Here is an 8,303-nt window from a genome sequence, read left to right as displayed (position 1 = left end):
GGTCGGCACAACACTGTGGGCCGAAGGACCTGTACTGTGCTGTACTATTCTATACATTCTATAAACTGAAGGAGTTGTGCAAAGTGGTGTGGCGTGGCGCGGCATCCAAGCAAGTGTATGTGCTGCCCCCTGGTGCTCGCCCGGCAGAAGACAAGCTCTGCTGTGGTCGTCTGCAGATTTACATGTATGTGTATGTACGTTAATGTATGTAAAGCAGTATATATACCGTGATCGTATAAACTACTGATATCCACCGTATGCTTGCTATTTTTTTTTCCATCGCGGAAGTATTATGTGTGCATTGAGCCACGTGTGACTGTTGGTATTTGATTTATTATTTTTTTGCTGGAGTAACACTGGCCCGTTTGGCTGTATTCATGGATATTCATGCATGGTTGAATGGTAGTTAAACTTGGATTGGATTTAAACGGTATATTATAAACAGGTCTCTCCTTCCTTGGAAGAGAACCCAATAATCCAGCTATCTGAAGCCTTCATTCCTGCCCCGACACCTTGGCCACCTGTTAATCTGTATAATCTTACTATTTCTGATCACACCAGCCCGTACAGAGATTTGCCTGCTCAGCCTCCCACTTGAGATTGCTGCGGACACGACCCGAGAGGTTGCAACCCGGGCACGTAGGAGGCAAAATGCCATCCAGGGATCTCTCTCTCGCCCACAGATCTGTTCCCCGAACAAAGACCCCGCCAGCACCCCAGCTCTTTCCGCTCTACTCCCTTCCCTACTGAACCACAGAACCGAACTCAGTGCCAGAGTCCTGACCTGTGAGACATATCTGTACGGGGTCATTTGCGCCCCTCTCCGAAACCCAGAAGTGCACTGACTGTGTACCTGTAATTCAGCCCGTTGGCCACAGGGAGCACTCTACACTGGGCCTGGCTGTTAAACCCCTTTCATCCATCTGACTGTCCCCCAGTCTCCTGTGAACTGCACATTCGGTCTAACGTCCACCCAATATGTCCTTCCTATCACGCCTTCAGCTTCCCGAATGATCCTCAATTCCATCTCTTATTGGAGGATGTCCCAACGGCAAAATTATATGATTCTGTGACTCCGTCAGTCAAACAGAGAGCGAGGTTCCCTCCACACCATGCCATCACAAACTCCCGGGGTCACACATACACAGTGAATCTCCCTCCACACCGCCCAATCACAGACTCCCACGTTTAGACACAGAGTGAAGCTGCCTCCACACCGTCCCATCACACACTCCAGGAGTCAGACACAGTGAATCTCCCTCCACACCGTCCCATCACACACTCCCGGGGTCAGACACAGAGTGAAGTTCCCTCCGCACCGTCCCATCACACACATCAACAGTCGGACACTGAGTTCCGCTCAACTAGCAAAGATACAACACATCTCCCGTGGTCAGCCCCTGGGTGAATCCCTCCACTCTTTATCATCACATTCTCCCTGGTACAGACACAAAGTAAAACCTCTTCTTCCGCACCCCGTCACATACTTGCGGTTTATACATGATATGTAGTTCCCTTCCACCCATCCATTTGGAGAGGAATAGAATGTGAAAGCAAGGATATAATTTTAAGACTTAGTAGGAAGCTGTGAGGCCACATTTGCAGCATTGTGAGGAGGCTTTGATTCCAGCTTATCGAACAGAGTTTGTGCTCCTATTGGAATGGTTTCAAAGGAGGTTCACGGAATTGATTCCAGCATTGATTAGCTTGTCATGTGAAGGCAGTTTGATGGCTCTGGGGCCTGAAGTGCCTGGAATTCACAAGAATGAGGCGTGATCTTAAGAAAAGCTGTCGGATAGTGAAAGGCCATGACAGAGTAGATGTGGATGGACTTTACTCTGTTGTCGGGAGGTCTCGCACCAGGAAACACAGCCTTAAAATAAAGGTATAGGAAGGCGCTTAGGTGGATTGTCTTCGCCACAGAGCGGTGAATCTCTGGAATCCAATGCCGCAGGCAGCCGGGTATACCAGGCCGTGCGGCATCTTAAGGCAGAGTTTGAAAACTTTTTCATTATTCATAGCCTGAAGGAAAACCGGGAGAAGGCGGGAGACTGGAGCTGACAAAATAATGGATCAGGCATGGTGAAATCGCAAGCAGACTCCGAGGTCTAATTCTTCTGCTCTGTCGTTTGGTATTATTTGAAGTTCCAGGGTTCATACTTGTGAACAACTCAGAGGATATACAGAGAGCTCAACACTTTCATGCAAACACGAAGAAGGTGTCATGTGCCCGACTGAAGAGGACAGGAATCCGGATTTCCCGCAACTCCACTCCCTGGAGTACGGTTATGTCACTTTCCCTTTAACACTCAGACTTGCAATTATTCCCGGCCACATTCCCTTTAGAGATTCCTGGACAGGTACTTGGAGTTCAGGAAAATAGGAGGCTATGGGTAATTTCCAAGGTAAGGACATGTTCGGCACAACTTTGTGGGTCGATGCGTCTGTGTTGTTGTAGGTCTTCTACCTAAAGGCATTTTGCTGAGCACTCATTCTTCGACCGTACCATTTCTCGGACTACTGCTTGTGATGTTGTCTTTCGATTAGGTTGGTGTCCTCTTGTTTATTTCCAGTCTGAGCCTGAGTTAATTCCACACCTTCCTCTGCATTTGCATTTGTTTTCCACACCACCCTCAGCTGTCTCGTTACAGAAGGGATTATAACTTTAGGGGTTTGATGAGATGTGGTCTCTCAGTGAAGACAAGGAACATTTTACGAATGTCCGGTGGAGAGTATTCTGTCTTGTCGCATCGCCGCCTGGTGTGGAGTGTACTAGGCACAGAATCGCAAGAGGCTACAGAAGGTTCTAGACTCAGGCGACGCCATGACGGTCATACCCCTCCTCACCATCCAGGACGTTTACAAGAGGCGATGCCTTGAAAGTGCGGCACCCATCACTGAGGACTCTCAACAACCGGGAGAAGCTCCCTGCTCGTTACTATTATCATGGAGGAGTTACGGGAGCCTGAACACCCACACACAGCCATTTAGGAACAGCTTCCCACCCCCGCGCCATCACACCTTTGAACACATGACCATTAACTCGACATTTTTTTCATTATTTATTCTATTTTATGTCATTTGCATTAATTTTACAGTTTAGAGCATATGGTTGCAGCAAAAAGGAAAAAAAAAACAAATGAGACCGCATAAATGACAGGTAATAAATCAGATATAAAACATGCAAGACGGGTGGACAGGACATTTAACACGCCGGCCTTCACCACTCTGGGCACTGGGTGCTGGAGCCGGGAGGGCACGTTCCGGTTGCACAACACGTCAGTGAGGCTGTACTTGGAGAACTCATTTGGAAAAAGACCCGGAATGTTGGGACTTCATTCCTTGCAGTCTTGTGGGTGAACATTTCGAGTTGTAGGAAGACAAGAGAGACATAGATAGAGTGAATGCGCAGAGAATATTTAGCCGGGTGAGATAATCGAGAGCCAGTGGGTATGATATTGAGCAGAGAGGTGAGAAAGGAGAGAGAGATCAGGGTGGTGGAGTGGTTAGAGAGACCTGAGAGGGGAAAGCGAGAGTATGGTAGTGAAACGGAGAGAAAGGGGAATGGAGGGGAATGAGTTGGGCAGCTGGTGCGGAGTAAGACAGCGGGTGTAGAAAGTGCTAGGACATAGTGAAGGAGAGAGCTCGGACAGAGAGGTCGAAGGTGTGGTGAAGAACGGGACATAGCGGGTATGATGAGAAAAACAAAGGCGACAGATGGGGAGAATGTCTTGTCAGTATGTGGTTACGACAATGCAGCAGGAGGAAAAGGCAGAGAAGGTAAGGACGGGATTTGGGAAGATCGAAGAGCGTGTGGAGGAGAGAGAAGTCGGAAAAAAAGACCCTTGATTCAAGTCCTTTTGATTAAAGTTGTTCCCAGTGTCTGTTGACAGAAACCCTGGATCTTTGCTGTATTACCCCAGCACAAAGGTACAAACTTCTCGCAGACGAAACGTTGAGCCCGATTGCAAGGGAAGCCCCATACGACCGAGTCCCTCTGACTACGGGCGCACATTCCAGAGTTCATCTTGTGCAGGAAAGCAGAGGCCACATTGCTGTCAAAGAGCGTTAAACATGTTCTACAGAGACAGAACAGCCAATCCGACACCGTCGCCAAACTAATGCTATTAAACAGCCCTCTCCTCACAGTCCTGTGTCGGCCCGCAAACTAATCCCACGAAACCACTCTTTTCTCACAGCCCTGAGTCAGACCTCAAGCAATTCCTATTGACCCACTGTCTCCCCAGACCCCTGTGTCAGTCGTCAAACTATCCCAACTACACCACGCTACCCCGACAGTCTCTGGTGTGTCGCCAAACGAATCCCACTGACCCACATTCCCTCCACAGTACTATGTCCGTCCCCATACGAATCAAACAGGCCCACTTTCTCTCCTGAGATTGTTTCAGTCCCCAAACAAATCCCACAGCCCCGCCATCGCCCCAAAGACTTATGGCGATCCCGAAATGTATTTCACGGGCTCACCCTCTTAGATGAGGGAATTAAAAGTAACATTAGCAAATTTGCCGATGACACAAAGCTGGGTGGCAGTGTGAAATGTGAGGAGGATGTTATGAGAATGCAGGGTGACTTGGACATGCTGGGTGAATGGGCAGATGCATGGAGCGGGAGTGGGTTATGGAGACGGGAAGGAGTGTGTCCGTATTAAGGTGCAAGGCGTGTCGGTATGTCGCTATCGTTGAGGCATGTATCAGTGATACGGTACAGGGACTGTCGTTGTCTGGACATCACGATGAGGGGGCAGACTTGCTACGGCGAGCGATGTACCGGTGTCACGGTGTGATGCGTGTCCTTTTCACGGAACGGAGTCGCTCAGTATCCGTTTGAGGGTTCTGCCGGTGTCACGGTGTGATGCGTGTCCGTTTCGCGGAACGGGGTCGCTCAGTATCCGTTCGAGGGTTGTCTAGGTGTCATGGTGAAGGTTGTGACGATGTCACCGTGAGGGTTGTGTCGGTGTCACTGTGAGGGCTGTGTGGATCGCTCACTGCCTCTGCTGTCTGTGAAGTGTCGTTCTCTGTGTTTCGCAATACGTTGTTAAATTCCTTGATCTACCCCAAACCCTGCTCTTCCCACCTGATGTGTTCACTCTCTGTTTTTACCCCGCCTGCAGAGTAGTGAACATAAATCACCGAACAGAACAGACCCTTCGGCCAACAATATTGTGATATACCAATTGAGCTAAATCACTTCTGACTGCACAGCAACCATCTCCTTGTATTCCCTGCACATTAATGTCCCTGGCAAAGAGCCACCTGAACCCCTCTCCCTGAGTTTGTCAATGAATCGAAAGTGAGTAGTAAAGTCGCTTCTCAACTTTGAAATCTTCCCGCTGCATCACGACGAATAAACCCAAAACCGGGAATGTTGAGCTGACGGTCATGCTCGCCCTGCGCCGACGTCTCACTGATATCTACAATATCATAATTCCAGCCTTGATCCCTGCTCTGAGCTCATCTGTCTTTCGTAAAATACTTCCTGCGTTGAAATGTAGGCATCTCAGAACACAAGTCCCAGCAGGCTCAAACTTTTGCCTCCTGACTTTGTCTCTGGTCTTCCCAACATCTGTCCCAGCAACCGCTCCACTATCTGTTTGGCATTCTGTTTTTCATCCCCCTCCATCTCTAGTTCAAACCCCACCCCTCCTCCTTTTTTAATGCCAAAACCACCCGCTGGGATGTTAGTTCCAGTCCAGTTCAGGTGGAAAGTGTGAGATTTGCTCGGTGACGGAGTAAATGAAAGGGCGGCGCAATGTGGGTCGGTGTGGCGCGGCCTGCAGGCAGAGATATGTATTGAAATAGGCCTTATTCACTGCTCGCACCGTCCTTGGAAGAGAAGCGTGTGATCCAACTATCAGAAGCCCTCATTCCTACCTGCAACACTTAACCACGTGTTAATCGGTGTTGTCTTCCTATTTCTGGTCACACCTGCACGTCCCGCACTTTGCCTGCTCACCCTCCCACTTAAGATGGCTGAGGACTCGATCCGAGTGGTAGCGTCCCTGACAACCGGGAGGCAAAATACATCCTGGAATCTCTCACTCACAGAAACTCTTTTCTGTTCCCCGAATAAATAATCCTCTATCACCACAGCTCACCTCAGCTGGCCCTCCACTCCCCTTCTGAACAACTGAGCCGAAATCAGTGCCAGAGACCTGACCTGAGAGACTTTTCACCACTTGGTCATTTGAAACCTCCCCTCCCCCAGCTAGACGTACGCAAAGTGGTGTACCTGTTATTGAAAGGGTTGGCCACAGGGGGCGCTCTGCACTGGGTCTGGTTGTTTAACCTCTTTAATCCCCCTGACTGTCATCCAGTTTACTATAAAGTGCACGTTGGGTCTAACTTCCTCCCAATATGTCCACCCTATCGCCCCTCAGCTTCCCGAATGATCCAGTTCCAACTTCAACTCCCTAACGCCCGGTGTTAGAAGCTGCAGCCGGATGACCTTCTTATATACGAAGTTGTCAGAGACTCTGGAGGTTTCCCTGTCGTCCCACGTCCTCCAAGGGGAGCATTCAACTATACTGCCAGACATGGCTTCTGCTCTAACTGTGCAATTGTAAACAAGGAAACAATGAATAAACTGAAAACAAATCCACCAACAGTAACCCCTGTGTTATCTTAATTTTCCCTTTCTATTGAACCTGCCTCGCAGATTGGCTGTTGTTCAAACAAACACGTGGCGCTGCTTTCTAATGCACACTTCTTTCTCGCTCCAGATCTCCGATTGGAGGCTGTCCTAACGCCATTAATATATGAATCTTTGGCTCCGTCAGTCAGCCACACAGTGAGACTACACCCAAACCATCCCATCGCACACTCCTGGCATGAGACACCGAGGGGCGCTGCCTCAACAACGATACATCACATAATGTCGGGGTCAAAAAAGGAGTGAATCTCCCTCCGCGCTCCCATCCCACACAGCAAGTTTCGTGGAAGGAGTGAAGAAAGCATTTCCGGAGTCAGACACGTACTGAAACCCCTTCCACACAGTCGCATCATGGCTATCCGGGTCAGATAGAGACTGAAACTCACAACAGACCCTCCCATTACAAAATCCGCAGACAGACACAGAATGAATCTCCCTCCACACCGTCCCAGCACACACTCCCAGGGTCAGATACAGAGTGAAGCTCATTCCACACCGTCCCATCACACACCCCAATGGGTCAGATACAGTGTGAAGATCTCTGCACACCGTCCCATAACATAGTCACAGGGTGCGACACTGAGTGAAGCTCCCTTACCACTGCCCCATCACACACTCCAGGGGTTAGATACAGAGTGAAGCTCCCTCCACATCGTCCCATGAAACACTCTCGAGGACGGACAGAGAGTGAATTCCCTCTTGTCCGTCCAATTACGCAATCCTGGTTCAGATATTATCTGTGTTTTCCTCACCCCGGTGCACAATCGTATCACACACTACCCTAGTCAATATTAGAGCGAAACCCTCTCCCTTCCGACTCTCAGCTCTCACACATCCCCAGCACTGCGCCGCTGCTGTAGTCTCGAATTTTATCTCGATATTTTGTGTGCGTGGACAGGATGTGGATTACTCAGCACACACATGCTCTCAGTTCCAATCACCAACTCCAAATCCTGGGCTGTCACATCTTTGAACGCATTTCTGTAGTATTTATTATTTTCTGTAAAGTACCTTAATTTTACATCTTTGCGCCAAACTGATGCTGAAAATCAATCAAAGGTAACAAATCGGTTGGTGATCCGGTAGAAAACGTGCCTTACGGATGGATCGCAGATTAACTCGCTGGCCTTCATCAGTCAGGACACTGAGTACGGGCGTCGGGAGGTCACGTTGCAGTTGTACGAGGTGTCGGTGCGGCCGCACTTTGGAGTACGGTACTCAGTTTTGGTGGCCCTGCTGTGTGAAAGATGCCATTGAGCTGGAAAGAGCGCAGAGGGAGATTTACGGGGATGTTGCTGGGACTCGAGGGTCTGAGTTATGGAGAGAAGGCAAGAAGGATGGGGCTTTGTTCCTTGGAGCGCAGGTATGAAGCCAGGAGAGGCACAGACAGGGTGAATGTGCACAGTCTTTTTCCCCCGGGTTGGTGAGCTGAGGGCCAGTGCGCACAGAATTGAGGCGAGAGTGGGTGGAGGGAACCGAGAGAGGAGAGGCAGAGAATGGGTCCGAGGGGGAGAGGAGGGAGGAGAAGCGGGATGAGTTGGGGATAAAAAGGGCAGAGCAAGAAGAGGGGTGGAAATGTGGAGTAAATATGGGGGGGGGGGGGGGAGAGCGGAGCCGGGAGGGGAGAAGAGTAG

This window comes from Mobula birostris, chromosome 13 (genome assembly GCF_030028105.1).
Source record: "Mobula birostris isolate sMobBir1 chromosome 13, sMobBir1.hap1, whole genome shotgun sequence".
Classification (NCBI taxonomy): Eukaryota; Metazoa; Chordata; class Chondrichthyes; order Myliobatiformes; family Myliobatidae; genus Mobula; species Mobula birostris.
This window is presented reverse-complemented; position numbering follows the sequence as displayed.